The sequence below is a fragment of the Microtus pennsylvanicus genome, chromosome 7, assembly GCF_037038515.1.
Source record: "Microtus pennsylvanicus isolate mMicPen1 chromosome 7, mMicPen1.hap1, whole genome shotgun sequence".
NCBI classification, from domain to species: domain Eukaryota; kingdom Metazoa; phylum Chordata; class Mammalia; order Rodentia; family Cricetidae; genus Microtus; species Microtus pennsylvanicus.
Genome location: NC_134585.1, coordinates 76,818,188 through 76,839,692, shown reverse-complemented (window position 1 = coordinate 76,839,692; position 21,505 = coordinate 76,818,188). Strand labels below are relative to the sequence as shown.

At 39.7% G+C, this 21,505-nt stretch overlaps 1 non-coding gene across 1 annotated transcript; it reads left to right on the top strand.

Moving 5' to 3' along the window:
• The first annotated feature begins 21,140 nt into the window (after positions 1–21,140).
• LOC142855185 (small nucleolar RNA SNORA4) lies at positions 21,141–21,267 on the top strand. Its single transcript, XR_012911448.1, has one exon. It is a non-coding gene; the product is annotated as a small nucleolar RNA SNORA4 (small nucleolar RNA).
• Positions 21,268–21,505: the final 238 nt, after the last annotated feature.

Here is a 21,505-nt window from a genome sequence, read left to right as displayed (position 1 = left end):
GCTTCAGTGCTGGTGGGAGAGACAGAGACAGGAGGTTTATGGGGACTTGCTGATCACCAACCTAGCTGTTTCGGTGAGCAGCTGTCTCAAAGAGTTTATATAGACCATGATAGAGAAAAACACTAAGCAGCTTCCTCTGGCCTCTTTGTGTATATTTACATACGTGTACATGCATACATCACACACACACACACACACACACACACACACACAGATGGAGACAACCTTAACGATGCTTAAGCTCAAAAGATGTCTTAGCAGTGTTTGGGCACTTTTCCATGCATCTGACCTGTATTAATTATACAGTTTTGTTACTTGGCTTTCTTAAAATTTCTTGACTTAAAATATCAATCCAGGATAGATATTTATAATTTATTTCTTTGATTAAAAAATAGTTTTACTAGCAAATACTAAGACACCAGCCTTAAACGTAGATTTCTTCAGAACGCTCTTCTCAGATGGGAGCAGGCAGCTGGGGGGATTGGAGCGGGTATTTATACCTTAATTCCCTGGGTTGGAGTGCTAACCCAGAAAGATCTCATATGAATTTGACTTGGCTTCAGGGCGCAGCCGTCCCAGGCATTCTCAGTTAATTTCACTCCTTGATAAAGAGTCAAGGATGTCTTATCCCAGATCCTTCCATGGGGATTTCTCCTCCACTTCACAGTCACCGTTAGGAGGCTTAATACATGCTTGTCAGTGCTTGTGATGCCTGGTGCTTAAATATTTTCATCACTGATAATTATTTATGTGAATGTGCTCAGGATACCCTTCTGCAATAGGTGTTCATTCCCCATGGGATAACTCTGAAAAGCTGTGCTTCTATCCTGGCGTCTACATAGATGGGCGAATAAGAAAGGTGTTGCTTTCTTTCTCCTCTGTTTCTGTGTTCTTGCTGAAGGACTGTCTGTCCTCCGGTGTGAGTGGATCCCTTGGCATTCACAGGTGTAAACACCGTGATACACTGCCTTACGGTTTCATTTACCTTTTCCCTAAACATCTTTCTGTTTTTGTTGTCCTGTATTAGGAATTCGATGTATGTTTTGGCCAAAAGCATATAAATTCTGGTATTTTGTTTTTGAGAATTTGTAGGGGTGGGTGGGGAGAGAGAAGCAATGCTGATTCCAACTTCAATCTCATGGTAAGAATTATTTCCAGTGGGTAAAATTAAAATATGTTTTCTGAGTTTTCATACCAAGACACGTATTATTTTGCCATGAGGCTTTCTAGGATACACACACAGCTTCTTCGAAGAGCCATGCCAACAGAGAGACCATATTTGCTTGGAGATTCAACTCTCTCATAACTGCCTGTAAGTACTTGCTTACATTTACAAATTCAAGTTTACGAATAAACGCTTTCCCTTTTCTCTCTGTAGGGAGAGAAAATGAATTTTCTCCTTGACTATCCCAGACAAGCATATGAAATCCAATCAACGGGTTCAGTCCAATGGGCTATCATGTCACAAATCAAATGAAAGGAATGAAACAAATGGTGGAGTTGTTAAGTATATTAGAGAGACCAACTAGATAAATGAACAAATGAGATGGAGGGAGAAGTGGGAGAGGCTGCCATTAGGATGTCAGAAGCATCACTGAGACCCCACTCATGACAAATGGTTTTCTGTTTCTGTTGTGGCGATAGTTTTGTCCACACGGCAACAGAAGTGAACCGAGTGTGGTGGCATCTGCCTGTCACCCAATCCCCTGGAAGGTAGAACTGTGAAAATCAGAAGCTCAAAGGCACCCTTCAAGACGTAATGAGGTAGAGGCTGGTCTGAAGTAAATGAGATCTTGTCTCAAAATAAAATAAAATAAAAGAGAACTAACATGAATTGTACTCTTTGCTAAGATTTGAAGCTTGGGGATGATTTCTTCCTGAAAGCATGCAATTTACTTCTTTGAAAATTCTTGATGAAATTAACCAATCAATTCTTTCCTTTTCCTTGAAGTTGGTTTAGCTGATCTTTACATCAAAATATATTGAGTGATTTTTAGAAACCCACCACACATGAACATACCACACTTAAAAATTTGAACACGAAGGGTAAGCCAGAGTCTCCACTCTATCCACAAGCAAGTACTTTTCTGAGTTTGATGTGTATTCTCCTAATCCCCCTTTGTTCCCTAGCCCCATTGATTATGTGCTGCCCCTTTCTGAGCGAAGTGCATGTGTGATTATGGTGATATCATTGATTTTCAGGTGTGGCTCGCAGAATTGGTCTCATTACTTTAAAGTCACATCTTGTATAATTCATTTTTGTAATTCTGTTTAGTATTTCCCCAGGCCTTCCAATACTTAAAAAGAAACACACAACAGGGGAATAACTCCTGAGGCAGCACTGGATGGCGGGAATTCTACAATCACTTATTAAATTGGCCTTCTAAATCCTGAGCGGATTTAGTAAAATGGAATTTCAAAGAACTTCACAATGTACTGAATACCATTTTACTTAAAAGAAAAGTGGAGTTCAGAAAATTAGATCTACTGGGGCTCCTATGGGAAGCCTCCGTTTTCCTCCGCCTCACCTTGCTTCCCCCGTCCCCTAATATCTTGCAGAGGAAGGGAAGAAGAGCACAGAGAGCTGGAGAAAGCATCCAACCTTTGTTCTCACGCGTACGACTTGAGCCACGCGCCTCTTTTATGACTGACATGGCTGGCCAGAGAGTTATTATTAGGATTTATAAGCAGTCCCATGATAGACTTATATTTTTTTAATGTTTATAACTGTCATAAAAATTTAGTGTGGCATGCAAGGTCTCAACCTGGCAGTAAATTTCATAATAATATCTCTCTATATTGTAAGGAGGTCACTTGCTCATCTTTAAAGGTTTGGGTGAAGGATAGAACAGGACAAGAATTTCATAGTACCAGAAAAATGTTGACGTTAGGAGGAGGACATTGCCTTGTGGTGTGTAGTAGTCCAGGTCTCGTGATGAATTGTGTTAAATGGCAGAGTTGATTGGGCTATAGTGCAGGGAAACTTTTGTATTTGTAGATATCTCACTTGGGCAACTTATTTAATTTTTTTGTCCACCAAATTCTTCTTCTTTTGATGAGCACAGTAATATTTACTGATGTGTATGTTATATGTGCCCTAGAAGGTTGAGCCAATACATACTTAGAAGAGTACTCAGTGTATAAAAACATTCTCTATGTTTATTATGTAAATATTTTCTGGAAATGGTTAAATTCTAGTAATTCTTCACTGTGCAAACTCACTAATAATCAGCCTTTATTGTGAAGCATATAAAATTAACATGACATATAATCATTACAGTCCCCATATGACCATGTACATTTTTGATAGACACAGTCTAGGGACAGGACAGAGATGTTTGGACTAGTATGCACATTACTTACAGGTAAGAACTGAGGAAACCTTCTGAGTCCTAGGTAGGGTAGACGGCACACGCCAGACTGCAAGGCAGCCACTACTGTGAAGATGATGCCTTTAACTGTGAGTGGCTCCAGTCTCAAGCAGGTGTCTGTCTTAGCTTCTTCTTCCCTAGATGCGTAAACTCATGATGAGGCGTGTTTGACTCTAACAATAACACAAATCTTCTCCTTAACAACTTTTCATGAGGATGGATCAGGTTAGTGAGTGGACTGACAACTTTTGAGTAGCTCCTTGGGCAGTCTTCTTCTTAGAATGAGCTGAGGTGAGAGCCCTTTTTCCTCATGATAGCTTAAAGTGTTTAGTAAGAAGCATGAGGGGAGTCACAGGGACAACATGCATGATGTAATTATTTTACACATTGCACATTGAAGGTATGTGTTACTGAGGTAGAGACAGATGCTATTATTCCCATGTAAATAAAGAACCAGACAAGGTTTAGATATGTGGACCTTGCAGAGCTGGTAAGGAAAACACAGGCCATATTCCAAGGCTTCTTTTCTCATAAAGAACTCATTTTTGAGGAGTGAATACCTTTCAGAGTTTGTAAGTTCCTAAATCATAGAAACAATCATTAAAATATATAGAAGGGGTGAGCAGTGGTGGGCCAGGGACAGGCAGAGCTCAGTGAGTTTGAGGCCAGTCTGATCCACAAAGTAAGTTCCAGGACATCCAGGGATGCACAGAGAAGGAGTGTCTTGAAAAACAAAATGAAACTGAACAAAACAAACAACAAAATACACACACACACTCACACATACACACACACACATACACACACACACATACACACACACACACACTCACACTTGGAGCTGGAGTTTGTTTTTCATTCTCCTTTTATCTGTCTTGCTATCATTATCCTCAATCACCGACTTCCCTGATTTCCAGTTTCCAAATTCTGTCCCAAACTCATCAAATTCAGATTCAATAATTTTGGAAACCCGTGTGCCCGCCCCCTTGTCACTGTTGTGTGTGCTAACCAGAACCAACCAGCAGACTGGTTTATACGAAATAATTTAATCTCAAGTAGCAGTGACAGCTTCCTGCCCACTGGGCTGCGTTTGAACTCCACCAGGACACTTTAACACTGAACATGCCAGCACAAGCAGAAAGCTGACAAGAAGCAGAGGCAAAAGCTTGTTTATGCAGCTTCCCATAAACAATCGCAACAATCATTAGTGTAGTACGATTTCTTCTTCCTGACAATGGCAAGCGCTGGTTGGAAACTGTTGGAGGCGAAGACTGACAGCCTCCATGCTGAGCTCATGCTCAGCTCCACTTTCTCTTACCACATATCTGTGTAGTGTCCCAAGCGTGTAGGCTCCAGCTACGCTTGAAAGCAGGATTTGATGATTTTACATACCTCCCAACCTCACTTCCAGTTTCAGTGTCTTGAATGAGTTTTCCTGAAGCCTAGGTAAAATGTAGAGTGTTTCGTGGCAAAATCCTTGGGTTAAAATTCTTGTTCTGGGGACTGGAGAGATGGCAAATGCAGAAAAGTACTTGTGTGAGTATGAAAACCTGAATCTGATACCCAGAACCTGAGTCAAAAAGGTCCAGGATGGTGGTGCGTACCTGTTATCCTAAGACTGGAAGAGTGGAGACACCTAGATTCCTGGGGCCTTGCTGTCCAGTCAGCCTAGCCTAACTGTCCAGGCCAGTGAAAAAGTTAAGCTCTGGCTGTGACATACATATGTTATGTGCATTCTCATCCACACACATTTACACATGTAATTACAGACATTCATTCATATTGACACACACACAATTCTTCTTTAGCGTGTTCAGGTGGTATAACAGGAAGGCTGTTAGTTATCCACAAATCTCTGCTTCCTCCTCCATAAAATGCAAAGCATAATGGAGCCTCAGTTGTGTAAAGTTTAGTGGGAGAATTCGATGAGAATAATCATGCAAGCCACTTTGTATAGGACTCTTATGCGTCATCTGCTATGAGTTTTAGATCTAAATAAAATATTTTTAGGAATTTTTAAAAATAATGTGTGAATGTGTGTGTGTATGAGTGTATTTATGTGCCTGTGAGTATGTGTGTGTGGGTATATGCAGGGGTGCGTGTGTGAATGTGTGTGTGAGTGTATTTATGTGCGTGTGTGTGTGTGTGTGTGTGTGTGTGTGTGTGTGTGTGTGCAGTGTTCCAGAAGTCTGGAGTCCAGAAAAAGCTCTGGGATCCAAATTGCAGATGATTGCCTGACGTGAGTGCTTCGAGCAGAACTTGGATCCTTTGCTGGAGTAGAACAGGAGTTATCTACCTAGTCCATAGAGGACTTCTGAAATCATCAGAGTCAGCAGCGTCACACCGGTGGATATGCGGTTTCAGAAGATAGAGACAGAGCAATGAGCACTGCAGGAAATCAAGACAGTAAGAACTGAGTTGGCCTGAGTTTATCCAACTTTACAGATCATGACCAAAATAACCAGTTATATTCATCTAGTCACGTTCCCAAGTAGCTGGTTAGTTTTGAATATATAACTAGGCCCTATTTATGAGAGAAATTAGTCTTGAAAGTTGAAAGTAAGCAAGCACAATCAATAAAAGGGCATTTACAAGGGAGAATACTTGATTTCATATTAAATGTATTGCTTTATTTTTTAGAAATTGATATCATCTCTGTTGAATTGATCTGGTTGCAAGCTTAATTCTTCTTAGAAGACAGAAAGTAGTTTGGTAATACCAATATGAGTTTAGCTAGTTGGTATAACTCAGCTCAATTAAATGCAATTCAAACTATAGTGTGCCATTATATAAATAATAATACTGAGAACACCTATTATGAGCCATAATATACTACTGCATGAGTCAGAGAGATTTTTTGTCTATTTTATTTTATTCAATCCCTAAATCCATGTGTACCAGTCCCTAGTACATATTGTTAACAAAATGTCCTGGTGTTGCATTAACATTATATTCTACGACTGTAAGAAAGAAAAAGCCACTAAGACAGTACTTGCCATGAAGTGGGCAAGAAAGTGAGTTCATCAATTAAGATAAAGTAAAAGATACAGACCTGAAGTAGAGTGAAGGCAGTTCTCCCTGCACCAGGAGAGTTTTGTGGGTAGACATTAGGGGTCTTCAGAGTTGTGGAAGTTTCCCGGGTGTACCTAGCATACTAGGCAAAGGGGCAACTAAAATGAGTGTATTATGAAACACCAAAGATACCTTCAGAGTTTTCATACAACCTTTGATGATTAAAGTTTTAAAGAATATGATAGGTGGAGAGATGGCTTTGTGTATTGACCCTTCTTACAGAGGACCCAAGTTTGGTTCCCAGCATCCACGTTGGCTGGTTCACAACAACCTGTATTGCCATCTCTATGGTATCAGATTCTCTCTTCTAGCTTTTATGGTCACCCCACTCATGTGTACAGACTCCAACCCTTTCAACTCTTCTGTATGTATATTTATGGCATATGTATATACACACTTAAAAATAAAAAAGTTAATAAAAATAAGTTTGAATTCAAAACAAGAGAAGAGTATCAACATGTGAGGAAAGAGGGAGAAAAGGCCGATTTCCAAGTCATAGATAACGTTATATCTGTGAGAAACAAACTCCTTTATCTTGTAAACAAAAGAGGATCTTTTTGTCTTAAAGAAACCATCTATCTATCTATCTATCTGTCTGTCTGTCTGTCTGTCTTTATATTTATATCTATCTGTCTGTCTGTAATTAGTTGGATAGTGGTAGGATTGGAGGCAACATGAATGAGATCAGTTGTAGGGTTCATCGTTTAGTGTACAAACAAAGCATGAAGTAAGATTTAGACAATTTGACAGTTTGGAAAGGTTTTACAAGGTGTGACGAAGAGAATCTACTGACATATAAGTGGAAAGCAAAGAAAATAATGTCAGGTATGTGCTCTAGAGTAAAGGGTAAATGGAAGAACCATTCATTAGAAATGTAAGTCCAATTAAAAAAACAGAACTTTCACATCCACTTGTCTTGTGTGTGTTTACATGTGTGTGTGTTCAAATGTGTTTATTTATAGATAAATAGATAGATTAGACAGACAGATGAACAGGCTGGCAGGCAGTCAGGCAGGCAGACAGAAAGATAGTTTGTTGCTTAGAAGAGAAGCTTGAGCTAATGGTCTATCTGGTCTCTTCAGACTGTATTCAATGACTCCAAAATATTATAAACTAGGGGAGAAGAGATGTGAGAGCAAACTTCAGGTCTGTCAGGATAGAAAATTTCAACTTTGGAAATGGAAACAGTGCTGTATAAGATGACTCACTGAGTTTAAAGAGCATGCTGCAGCATATATATATATATATATATATATATATATATATATATATATATATATATTTGCTTTGCACATTAATAGTTCTGATGAGATGTCTTTACCAAGGCTTAATGAATAAACTAAAATGGTTCTCAACCTTCTTTAGGGAACATATGTTATGAAGAACATATTTGTCCTTAGAAAAATCCTAATAGTTAAATGAATGAAAATTGTCAACGGCATCACCTTTAAATCATTGGTTTATTTTGGGCAGATTGTGATATGCTTTAGAGTATGTATGGTCACTGGTCAGTTTAGAGATTGTGTTGTCAAGTTTTAACTAAACAGACTCTCTCGAAGTAGACAAATAGCTCAGTTTTTCCCTTAACAAATATTATTGTTCAAAATAGCATCACCCAGCAATAAAAGTAGCACTAAATCAGATGACTCTTCCACTCATAGAGTCAACATTTATACTATGAGTTAAAACAATGAAGATTTTTCTAGATCTTCCAATATTTCTTCTACAATGAGTTTGAAAAATCAAGAAAAATTATTTGGAAGATGAATTTGTCATCTACTGTCATAACAAACTCCAAATAAAAAATATGCCTTGAGGTATTAGCTAATAATATTTTTAAAATAATGTTTAGTTCATCATTATCTCAGTTCTGTGACTTTGTGTTTTGTAGATATTTACACAATATTCAGAGAGCATAAACAGAATTTATGAATAAAATATGCATATAGAATGTGATGGAGGTTGCTATTTGGACATTTTTTTTCCAGGTGGGAATGGATTATTGGCAAATGTGGAGAGTATTGTGTTATAGGGTAGAAGAATGTTTTAGCAGGACTGAGGGGAAACAGAAGAGATTTCCAGTGGTTACAATGCTTTTTCTTTGCTGCCTGAGAAAGCAGCACCCTGTGTTTGTCTGAGAAATGTATCCCTGAAAAGAAAACCACTGTCTCCTCATCACACTATTGATTGCATTATTGAAATTTAATCTCGGGGCCATAGCAGGGTTCAGAGGCATGAGGAGAAATTTCAGCAATGTGATGATTGTATTAAACATTGGAGAGCCTTCGTGCTAGAAATTAAAAGTGCAATCATTGTTCCTAGTTTCACAGATCATTAAGCAAGCAACCTGTTTCTGTTTGGACTATTTTATTTGATTCAGGTAACATAAAAGACTTTCATAACAAGAAATCCATGAAGAAAAGTTGACTTATCCCGTGTTTGTCAATATGCCTCTACTTAATCATGCGCATGTTCATATCGCTAATATTGCTATATACTTCAAGCTGTGACATTTATGGCAGAATATTGGTCATCCTTATCATTCATGAATCTCCCTCTTCTACCCATCCCGGTTGGTTCTGACTGATCAGAGAGCATTGTCTTCACTGGAATTCCTGTTAAAGGTTTATAAGGATACAGAAAAAATGCAAACTGTAGTGTAACTTTCATTTGCTTGCTTTCAGTACTCTATTTGCTTTGGCATATTGCAACTCCCAGGGTGTCAAGAGCTGAGGGGAAATAGTATCAGCGCATTCCATATAACCAAAGATCAGACTTTATAAGATGTTGCTGCATATATATTTAAGAGTTACATAAAAATAACCATGATATCCAAAGAATATGGCTTAGAGATGACAAATTTGGCTTTCATCTAAAAACATGAATATTTCTCCTATACTTTTAGAAAATATAGTATATAGAAAACCAGATATAAAACTGAATGATATTTGTATGGTGTGTGGCATTTTATAAGCACACCTTTGGGAATTCGAGGTTCTTGGTTGGTAAGCAAAGGATAGGTAAATTTCAAATTAGAGAAGGACATTCCTGGTAGATCATTTGTTTGTTTGTTTGTTTGGATGGATTGTTGGTTGGTTGGTTTTATTTTGTTCTGTTTTTTTTTAAATGGAAGATGAGGCTAAGAAGCTGGGTAATATTTCAGGAAAGAATAAATCTGAAAATGTTGAGAAACTGCCTTTACTATCCATCCTAATGATTAACTACCACCAGCAAGTAGTTACAGAAAGAATGCAATTATCAGAGGAATTCTGATTTCTATCTAGCCATAAAGTTTCTTAACTTGCTTCTGAGCTGACTCAAAAAAATTGAGGTAAGCCATGTGTTTTAATAAGAGATGGGTAGAACACACACGTCTTCCCTGTTTTTCCCTAGGATATAAGTCCCTCTAGAAAGGTCCACCAATTAGTGACAAGAACATGAAGCAGTTATTCAGGAAGAGTCACAACTGTCCAACCAAAAGCAAAAATCCAGAAATCACAAACATGTGTACTCACTCTTACCCCAGGTAATAAAAATGGATGGTTGAATTAAAATCATTTTGAAGAAATTAGTGAGATCAGGCAAGAGCAAAATAGAGAAAGAAAACATATGCCCTTCTGACTTAGAATGATTGTAAGAGACATACATATCTCCCAACCCATCCAAAGTCTACCTGAGGATGGACCCAGGTCTAGCATCAGAGCATTTCTTGGGTTTATCTGTATAGATATCTGTGGGAAAATTTGCCACAGGTACAAATCAATTCTAATCACTGGCAATCAATCTGATCCTGAGTCTCCCTTGAACAATTTTTATAGAAAAAGTTGGCTGTGATTCTCCTTGTGTTAAAATGTAGACTGTCTTCTGTTCCATATCTGTCAACCCCTGAAGCCTTACTAACAGTCCCTATACAGGATGACTTGTGTTTTAAACTCAGGTTATCTGCATTGTGTGTTCTACAGCCTCCCTCAAGTCACTCACTGTTACTTACCTTGCTGGCTTTGAATCCCAAATGTGACCCCAGTTTCTGGTTTCCAGTGATGCCATTTTCCTGTCTTAAGCCTTTTCTCCCCATCTTCCCAACATCCTCCAATCCCCACCCCACCCCAGCTTTTTTACCCTTTGTTCTCTTCACCATAAGGTATCATAAGAAGGTTTTACAGTTTTCCTTTCTTTTTTAACATTTTTCATGTGTATCGTCACTTGCCTTTTCAAAGACAGGTGTCAGTCAATGAAGGGACATGTACCAGCTCATGTTCTGTATCAATATCTCCAAACTGATCTCCCACAGAATCCAAAAGAGGCAATTTTCTAGAACTAACTTGCCCATATCTAACCTGGACAACTGTAAAATGGTTTTGGATCTATCATGAGATCAAAGCTGAATCTGTTGCACCATCACATTGTTAGCCTGTCTCTACCCCTGGTCAGAAGGTAGTAGTGGACCATGCAATAAAAACCAAAGGGCCACATTGCCGCACCAAAATCAATAGTCTTCAACTCAGCACAAGGCTTGAAAAGTCCTAGGTGTGTTCTATAATCTATGCAAGCACTTGTTTCTTAGCATAAGTACCTGGCTCTAAAAGGTTAAAATGAATATGCAATTAGTCTAGGATTTCCATGAAGTTTATGTAATTAGAAATGATTGTGTTGGTGGTGGTGGTAGCGGTTATGGTGATGCTGTTATGGTATGATGGTGGCGGTGGTATGTTCGTGGTGATGGTGTTGTGGTATGGTGGTGGTCCGATTGTTAGGTCATGTGGTGTGATGGTGATGGTGGGGGTAGTGATGATGAGGTGGTATGTTAATAATGCTAATAGTGGTGGTGGTTGGTAGTGATGTTGATAGCCGTGGTGGTGTGGCTATGAGGTGGTTTGGCAGTGTGGAAAGAGTGATAGTGGGGGTGCTGATGGTGTGTTGATAGTGATGGCAATAATAGAGATAGTGGTGGTACTGATGGGGGTGGAATGTGGTGGTTTGGTGATGTGATGTGGTTCGATGATGGTCGTGATGATGTGGTGGTATGGTGATGATAATGGCGGTAGCAGTAGTGGTGGTGCAGTATTCATATACCTACGTGTGCATGCTCATGTGAATTGGTAGGTATGTGTGTGTGCGCGTGCGCATGTGCGCGCCCACACGCATGTATTGTGATGTGTGTGTGTGTGGTATGGGTGAATATCTATTGCAAACTTTTTCTTCACTTAGGAAGTTCTTGGCAGGAATTTTAAATGGAAGGGCTATAAACTAATAAATGGACTTTGAACAGTGCCAGCTTTACAGTCGAGAGAGGGCAGTTCATGGTACTATTAAGGATAACAAGAAGAAGAATTCTCTGATGGGAACTCTAATAAATGTAGTAGCATGCTGTAATAAAGAGCACTAGAAAATGGATGAGGTCTAACAAAATTATTCATAAAGAGAAATGGAAAAGGATGCCACGCTGAGCGGTTACATGCAGTTATATAGACACTAACAAGGTTATCCCTGGAAGCTGAGTGCTAGTGCGCTCACATATGTTTTCTAACTAGCACAAAGAGAGACTGTTTTTATCTTAAAGAACAGGAGAGCCTGGAGTTAGAGGTGTGCTAAATCTTGCTACTGATTTTTAATAATTCAGAGCCAAATAGCAATAATGGCTCATGTAGGGTCGGTTTAATGACCAAAGCAACCTCACTTCAGGTTGTTCCATGGAAGGCTCTCTGCCGAGTTGCTAACTGGTGTACTTTACAGCTATCTCCAGGGTTCTTTTTGATATGATATTATCCTCCTCCCATACTGTGCTTTCTATACACCAAAATATAATGTGAAGCCACGAGCTAGGCTGAAAACACTGAAAGAATGTTCAAATGAGTCCATGAATTTTCGCTCTGGAGCTGCAGCGATGTTAGAGAAACAGGCAGATGTCCTGCTCACACGCTCCTCGGTGTCCTTAGGATTCACTCTCGTCCACAGAGCTTGTTAAGGATCTAGGAGCATCTTGAAGCTAATGAGAGAAATTCACCCACAACATTTCTATTATCTCATGCTGATCACCAGTCCATAGCCAGCAAAACACACAGATAGCCTGATTTATAACCAATTCAATGAATATATTGATGAGTTGTCATGTCTCCGACATGCCGGGCCCTCTCTTTCTGTGAATTTTCTTTTTATGATAAATAGAAATGCTGCTTTTATGACACCAATGAGTTTAAAATTCAGTTCATAGGAAGGAATTTTATTGGAGTGTTTGAGCTTTTTCTGTTGTTGCTAACACTCAAGCCATGTCAAGACATTACTATGAGGACCAGCGGCCAAGTCTCAAGCTAATAACAGTTATGCAAAGTATTTTTCTTACTGAAATTGATCCTGAGGAATTTTGCTTCTAGATTCCATTTTAATTGAAACTTAGAGTCAGTTCTACATGACAGGAAGCTAGAAAGACTACAGATATTGGGATTCTTTGCCCAATTCTACAGTCTTGACCATATAATCTTCTGCACTGACTGAGCCTTCTGGAAAGAAAATGTTTCTCAGTTTCTCCCCTCTCCAGACACTTTATAAGATTTTTGGTGATAAAAGAATACATAATATGTATGTTGTTCAACAACTGGCCTTTGAAAGGCATTCTCAAACTGCACATACATTTTGCAAACACTTAAAAGGCACAGATACAGGCGTGTGGGCTTCCCTTTGGGCCCTCATCTTTAGACATTAGCTCAAAGGAGGGTGCCTTGGCAGCCAGCTCTGCCAAGATGTCACAAAGTACCAAGAAATATCCAGTTATCCTACACCTTCAACCAGAAGTGAGATTCAGGAGCATTCTGTCTGTCTTTAGTACCACTTGCCCAAAATCTATTTCATGAGACTACCAGTGTAGAATAGGCAACGTTCCTGCTCATGGGCTAGGAATACAATATTTGTGTGTGCACTGGTTCTCCGGGCTTAGTGTTCATCCAGGGATGGAGTGTGGGCTTTCTTGAAGAGTTCTCACAGTGATAGTAGACTCCATATAAGGCACCTACGAAGAGAAAGAGCGGGAAACAGAGATATGGGCAGATCAAACTGAAATACTGACTATTTCTTTCTGACTTTGCAAACAACTACTGTTCCCTATCCAGTAAGCACCCTGACCAACACATTCTGACAAAGTTCATAAACTTCATATACCGAGAGGAAGATTAAATTTTCCCCCAGTATCATTAATTAAAATAATATTGCAGAGATGGAAATTTTACTATTTGCAAGAAAATCACCTACTTCACCTAATTTGAGGCTTTTAAAGCTATAGACTATGTATTCGTAACGCTATAGAAAGGGAAACCACGGACTAGGGAAATCTATTGTAGATCATTTTTTCCTTGTCTTCTTTGAGATAGAACTGAAATGGAAATTCTCTGAAAGAAGACATAGGCAAGTGAGGCATGTAGGCAGATTGGGTGGTGACATGAAGCCACAAGGGGGGGGCGGGTTTGGGGCCAATTCCCAGCTTTGGGATTGGTACACAAAGCCTTAGGAAAGAGGCAGGCAGTAAATATCCCTAATAGAGAAGAGAAGAAAAGAGAGCAAAGGAGTTTGTACAAGCTCTAAAGACCAACTCCTCCTTCCCAAGTTTGCCTTGGGGAGCAATTCAATGAGAACCGATTAGTGCAGGCCTTAACGCTTCCTACTTGAGAGTGAGTTAAGACTTACTGAGGGGAGACTAATGCAAGAGAGTCTTCTCTGAGATTCCAATGCTATTTTCCAGGTTCCTGATTCCTAGTGTCCCCAGATTACACAGGAGACACTAAGCATGGTAGACTCACGCTGCACATTCTCCTGCAAAGAATGTTCTAAGACAAGGAGTATAACAGAAAGAAGAAAGCCTGGGAAATTCCAGGAAATGTCTCAAAGACATTGTATCATTGTTACTGGGAGGAAATGCCATGGGTAACTTCAGAGCAACTGTTTATATGGTGAAAAATCAATTTTGAAAAATGTAAGCAGAGGCCACAGCAGGGCCTTTGGTAAGACTGCAAATAAACCTCCCTCAAATAGGATGTATTTATTTCCTTTGGTTTCTATAAAATTGGCCTTTATAAGTCATAAAAATATTTATTTAATTCAATGGTCCCTAACCTGTTTATCGTATCTAACCAGTCATAAGCAGGAAATCCTGCCAGTGGCACAGAGCATATGGGTAATCTTTACTGCCAATGGAGGTCATCTCTCCCTGACACACTCTAGGGAGAGGTGGGTCACAAGAAGAAAAATTCCCAAAGGACCTACCACCTAATGTGTGTGTGTGTGGGGGGGTGTTATATGTTAACACCAATGTGTGTATATGCGTGTGGGTACACAAACACATGTTTGTAATTATGGATAGAAACCAAGGTCAGGGTGGAATGCATCACTTTCCCCCATCACTTTCCTCCTTATATTTTCAGACAGGCTGTCTTATTGAATTGAAATTCATACTGACTAAGTTGGCTAGTCAAAGTGCTCCAGGGAATCGCCTGTTCCTGACCCCATCCCAGCAGGACCGGAGCCACTGGTTTTACAGACCACGGTTTTTACATGGATACTGAAGAGCCACATTCAGGTCCTCATTTTTGCTTGATGAAAACCTTACTCAGTCATTTCCCAAGCCCTTCAGTACCTACAGCTTTGTACATATTGTCAGGGCCGAGAAGCCAGCTTCTTTCTTTGTTATTTATGAAAATTTATCATCTCCTAAAGAATTGTCTGTCTTTAAACTTACCTTTACACGAAAGTAAGTGCCTAAAAAGGTACTTGGTTGATATTATCAGTGTGTGAGGGCCTAGTTCACTAATCACCTTATAATCTAGGTTAACTTGAAGAGCAGGTGATGTTGTGATTTTTGTTCCAGCCGCACATTTTACCAATGGTGGCTAAGAACTGGTGGCTGTACCTGATAGGTAAGGAATTTCAGAGTATGCTCAGGAAATTTAGGATTTTATTAACCTCCCCCATTTTGAGTAGAAGGCACAACCAAAGAAGAAGACAACTCACTGAAAACTTAGAGTTCAGTGACTTATCCCACAGTTGCTGTACCCGCGATAGCCTCAGGCTTAAGGGGTGCGATGAATGTGAAGGCTTCTGTAGATATTCTCTCACCATTTCAGCAGATGCTTTTCTGTGTTCCCACGCTGGGGCAAGCATTGCTATGGGCAGACTCATGGTGGAGCAAACAAACGATGGGCAAACAAATAGACAGCGTTTCAGGTAAATGTGTGAAACGAAGAGAAACAGGCAGCAAAGGTACGAGCAGTGCAGCTACGTCACAGAAGTTCAGCATTACATCTTGGTGCTGAATACAGAATCAATTCATGAACATCTGCCGAGAAAAAATGATTGATAATAGAATGATAGTAATGACAGAACAAAGCAGTCACATAAGCAAACAGGAAACAGCAAAACAACTGGAAATTGTCATTGTAAATAGGATAGCCAGGAAGGGGGAATTTTGTAAAGGCAACAAAGAAGAAAACATTGCTATTAAAGTTTAGACATCATGTGAGGACAGAAAATGAAATTTATCTCCAGACATTCACTTCCTTCTCAAATTATTGCATTGAGCTAGGATTTAACAAATTCAAAGGGCATTTAACATGGACACGAGGGCATTCACTTTGGATCAAACAGTGTGCACACATTCCTGACTGGCTTTCAATTTTTTATATATTTCCCAATTAGTTACACTTTAATTTAATTTAAATACACAAGAAAAGGAGCCAGGACAAAGAATCACAGAAAGTTAAAAAAATAAAACGACCTCAAGGAACATAATAGTTTTCAGTTTTGACACCAGCGTTGCTAAACAACCTACCAAATATAGCCTTTGGCCTTGGAAGTTGAGCACGATGAACTAGAGAGGAGACAGGGTCTCCCTACAGTCCTGAGGTGCATAGCAGTTGCATAGGCATGGTCAACACAGCGGAGCTCAGAGCTAGTGCTGAGAGTGGTCTTTGGAGGCCCTTCACACAGGTGTGGCTCAGAGCTGCAGGCCAAATGAAATCTGGGTGGAAACTCTTAAGGACCAACCACAGGAAAGTTTAGCATTTCAATTTTTTTTCAATTTATTTACTTATTTAGCTTAAGATATAAAATATCCTAGACTTTAAGAACTCTGAGAAAGAAGAAAGACGTGAGAGTGAGAGATGAAAAGAGAGGGGAGAGGAGGGAAAGGATAAAGGCAGTGTAGATAAAGAGAAAGAGGGGTGTTCAAGGAGGGAGGGGGAGAGGAGGAGAGGGGGAAAAGAGGAGAGAGTTGACATTTGAGTGGAATTTTAAAAAACATATATAGCATTACCACATTTATTGTATTGGCCTCTTTATTGTGCCGGTTACACATACATGTTTGTGTATGTGTGTGTGTGCACATGCTCATGTGTGTAGGCAGATTAGATAGATAGATGAGTAGATTTAATTTTAATGTTTTAGGCCTCTGAAGATATGTGTGTGTGTGTGTGCGTAGTTATTGTAAACAGTGTACCTGACTCGTAGTAGTCCCTCAGTAAATATATTCCGAAGATATTGATTTTGCTCGGTCTATTTCCCACTTCCTAAGTAACGACCCCTAATAATCTTCATAATGAGGCTAAATCAATAGTAACACAAGTGTGGAATTCAGCATTTGGAAAAACCCAGGTAATCCTTCATTCTGTACATGCATAAATATCAATTGCATTTCTGCAGTTTGCTTCAGTGCTTAGATAAGGCAAGTGCAATCCTTGCTCTGTGGATGATAAAATATATCTAAGATGACATTAAAAATCATCATTACCGTCTTTTTCAGTATCATTATCAGCCTTGCTACTAACAATTGAGAATTTCCTAAATGCCAAGCCTCCTAGCATTTTTCTATGTATTAATTCATTTAATCTTTGCAGCAAAGATGTAAATAGGCAATACTATTCTCCCTAGACTCCTAAGACCCCAAGAAATGCATAAATGTAAAAAGTTAATTTCGATGCAATGTGATGTTGTTATGAATTATACGTGATGTTTAAAATAATGCCTAAAAGCAGCTTTCAGTCCTAATATGCAAAGAGAATTAAGATTCCTCTCTTCTCCACAAATTCCCTGCTTTTGCACACAGAGAGGGGGTGGCAGTGAGAGAGAAAGAGGGTCCCAATAGTCTTTAAATATTTTTATTTCCAATTTTATCTCTTACTTTTCTAACTTTTCAAGGACAGAGTCACCGGTGGTAATGGTTGCAATTGCTTCATGTAAGTGCTGTTTGAGAAGTTATTTGTTCAGATAGAGAAGGTAATACAGACGCTGTGATGCGGTCTGGAGCCTTCCCGAAATAGGGGGAAAGGGCATACCAATTGAGACGTAAGCAAAGGAGCTCTCCTTGGGAATTTAAAGCCCCTGTTTCATTTTCTGACCTCACTACATAGACTTTCACACCATCCAGGACTGCTATTGGATAATAACTGTGTCCAATAACCCCAGGGACCCAACCAATTTATCATGGACGCTGCTGGAGAGATTTTCGGTTTCTTGCACCCCAGTCTTAGGCTGTGGGGTCTAGGGAAGCCAAAGGGTTGCTAATTGCCATGTTAAATTCTCCTGGCCTCAGCTATTCTCTCCCTTGTGTCTCTCAATCTCTCAGTCCAATTGGAGACGTCTGTGGGAATTTATCCGCACGCCAGGAGCTCAAAAAGCATTTACTGCTAGCCCGCATGTATCAGCAGAGGAGAAAGGTGGTTTCCGTTGGGGTGGCTGTGCTCTGCATTTTATGATGCTATTTCATAATGGGAGGTTGCAATCTTCTGCTGACTGTAAGATAAAAGGGGCAGGAATTCACAACAACTTGTGTTTGGGGAAATGTTTTCTTGAATTTAAGGTTATCCATCACGATAACAGTTATTACTAATGTCCCTATCTGATGTCATCTAAATAAAGTCCATTAACTGACTTTACATTGCTGGGCCCCGTTGCTCTAACTTTATTATAGCTGTCGATACCCTGTTCAAAATAATAATTCTAGCATTGATTTCTACTCCTTCTTTGCTTAAAGACCCCTTGACATCTGAACTGGATTTCTAAAGTTTAAGACATTGGGTGGAGGTTGAAAGAAGACATTATGTCAACAAAATCTGTAGGTTCCTTCCTTATGCAATAGTTTAGGAAATTTAATTATGTTCCATAAAATACACAATAAGTAGCTTGAGGTGGATAGTTTCTCTGCCTTTGCTTTCAAGTCTAAAATCTTTCCTAGACACACCAGATATATTTGCAACCTTTTCCAAAACTCATGAAGTAGCCTGTTTTACAATAATTAGTCATGGCAGCATCCTGATTCTACTCCAAAGTGACCTAAACACACATAAAAACACCCTCCCAGCCCAGCACTCGGGAGGCAGAGGCAGGCAGACCATTGAGTTCAAGGCCACCTTGATCTATAGAGTTAGGTCCAGGACAGCCAAGGCTACACAAAGAAACTCTGTCTCAAAAAACTCTAAAACACGACACACAAAATGATAACAAAAACCCTTCTTCCATAGCATATGCACATATGAAATACTACAATGCTTTTAGTGGGAATATATTTGACAAGTAGATATATGTTCTCAAATTGAAGAGAATGATTATATTTGTATCAGAAAGCAAGCTCACATTAATGGCTCACTCCTAGGCAGAATTAGCAGAGGCAGTGCGATGATATTAGGTGCATTTGAATATTGTGTGTGACTGATGTAACAGAAGTGGGATTCAGTGAGTTACTGTGATTCAGCCACAATGAAATGGTGTCCCAGGTGGACCTGGTTTTGCTCTTGGGTCTGTTCTCCAGAATGAGGACAAAGGAGCTCTTTTCCACAGGCAATAAGGGATTAGAGGTCTGTAATTCATATCCAAAACAGTTACACATGGTTCTAGTCCCTCTTATGCTCCTTCCCTTCCAGATGAGACTAAGATCCCAGGGTTTTTCAGGGGCAATCTAGTGTGATAGAAAGAATGCCAGCTTTGAGTAACAGATACCTCAGTTGTGGCACCTTTTCTACTACTAATAAAGTAGAAGATCCTGGGCCATTTCATGAATATTTCACACTTGCAGATCCTCTATATGAAAAAATTAAAATAAGATCATCTAATCTCATAGAATCATTTGTAAGAACTGTATAAAATTTAATGAATAAACTGTACACACACACAAGTTTTTTGAAACAGGGTCTCTCTGTGTAGCCCTGGCTTTCCTGGAACTCTTTCTGTAGACCTCACTAGCCTTGAACATAGAGATTCAGCTGCATTTGCCTCCCAGGTGCTAAGAATAAAGGCATTACCACCACTGCCCAGATAAACTGACTATATTTTGGATATGAACCCAAAGGTTTCTGTGCAAAAGGCATGGTTGCCAGTCTATTGTGCTGTTGATAGTGAAACTCTTACCTGTCAATGCCTACAGGACAGATACTAGATTGTTGGGAGTGTGCCCTTGAAAGAAATACTAAGAGTACCGTTCTTCCTCTCTCTTTTGCTTCCTACTTGCAATGAGGTAAGCAGTGCTACATCTCCATGTACTCCCAACATTATCCTCTGTCTCACTATCGGTCCACCATGATTAGGACAAGAAAGGGAGGAAGAAGGAGAGGGAAATATTTTTCTAACAAGACTCAATCATGTTGGACAAGGATAATAAGGCAGACAAGAACTATGATGAAGACAAAAAGTGGATAGATTCTTGGATCATAAACCACAACATGTTACCTTAGTTTTTAAAAGGTATCTCTTTTAGTTTTTCATTCTGAGTCTGTGTGTCTGTGTAGGAGTATATGCACATGAGTGTAGGTGTCTGTGGATGCCAGAGACATTAGATTCCCTGGGTCTAGAATTCCAAGAGGTGGTGAATGGGGTACACACACGCATGCGAAAGCCATATATCAGTGTTTGCTTCTTTCTTGGGCACCCTTTGCATTATTGCTTTGTGAGGGAGGGTCTCTGATTGAACCTGGAACTCAACGAGTTCACCAATTTGGTGAGGCTATTTAGCAAAGGAGTTCCAATGATCTGCCTCTCTTGAGATGAACTTAAAGACCTGACATGTTTTTCTGTAGGAGCTGGACATCTGAGCTCAGGTTCTCATGCTTGTCACAAAATAATTTCCTAACACATCTTCCCAGAGGCCAGCCTGCTGTGTTGTTACAGCAGTGCAAATGGGCTGAGGTATTTACGCTCCATTTTTACTGCCTATGCTTCTCCAAGTTTCTTAAGGGTTTTGAACAAAATAAATCCAGCTTTCCTTCAATAATCATAACTGTAGCAATAGTATAGGAAGGCAGAAAATGGCATCGCCCTGGAACTAATTTCCTGTGACGCATCTGTGTGAAACCCTGAAGTCTGCCTGGCTTTGCAGGGTGGACAGGGCCGTGGGTGCTTTCACTTCCCTAAAACAGGAACATTGGGAGATACAGACCTCAGAGCGCCCTTGTGAGGCTTTACTATTATTTGAAAGGTATGACCACAGCTTGAGAATAAATATCAGCTGGAAATAGTGGCAGTGGCAACCGTGGTAACTGGGAAGACAGCTTTAAGTCTCACAATATACAGCCATCTGGAGGTACCTAAGTTTCGTGGTGGTTAAACAAGTTTTAAAATATCATGTGGCTAAGAAGATTCAGGGTTTTAAACTAGTTTCATTTTAGCTAGTGTTCTGTTTTCAGGCTACCCAATGCTATGACATCCTAATTTGATTAGAAGTATAAAATGTTACCAGAAACTGATTTGTGGGAATTATTACCTTTACCAACTCAGGCAGTTTGACAAAAAGTAAGACCACAGTCCAGAGTGGGCTATTTCGCTTAGTGTGGTTCATGACTATCTTGGAACCTACACTGAAGGGGAAAAAAGAAGTATAAAATGGGAGTGAGAGAAACAGCTCAGTGGTTAAGAGCATTTTTTTCTGGTGGAAGATCTAGGTTTGTTTTTCAGCACCCACATATGGCCTCACAACTATCTATTCCAGTGATAGGGATCCAGCACCCTCTTCTGATCTGCTTGGACAGTAGGCATGCATGTGACGCATGTACTTACATGCAGGCAAAACACTCATACATATTGAGAGAGAGAGAGAG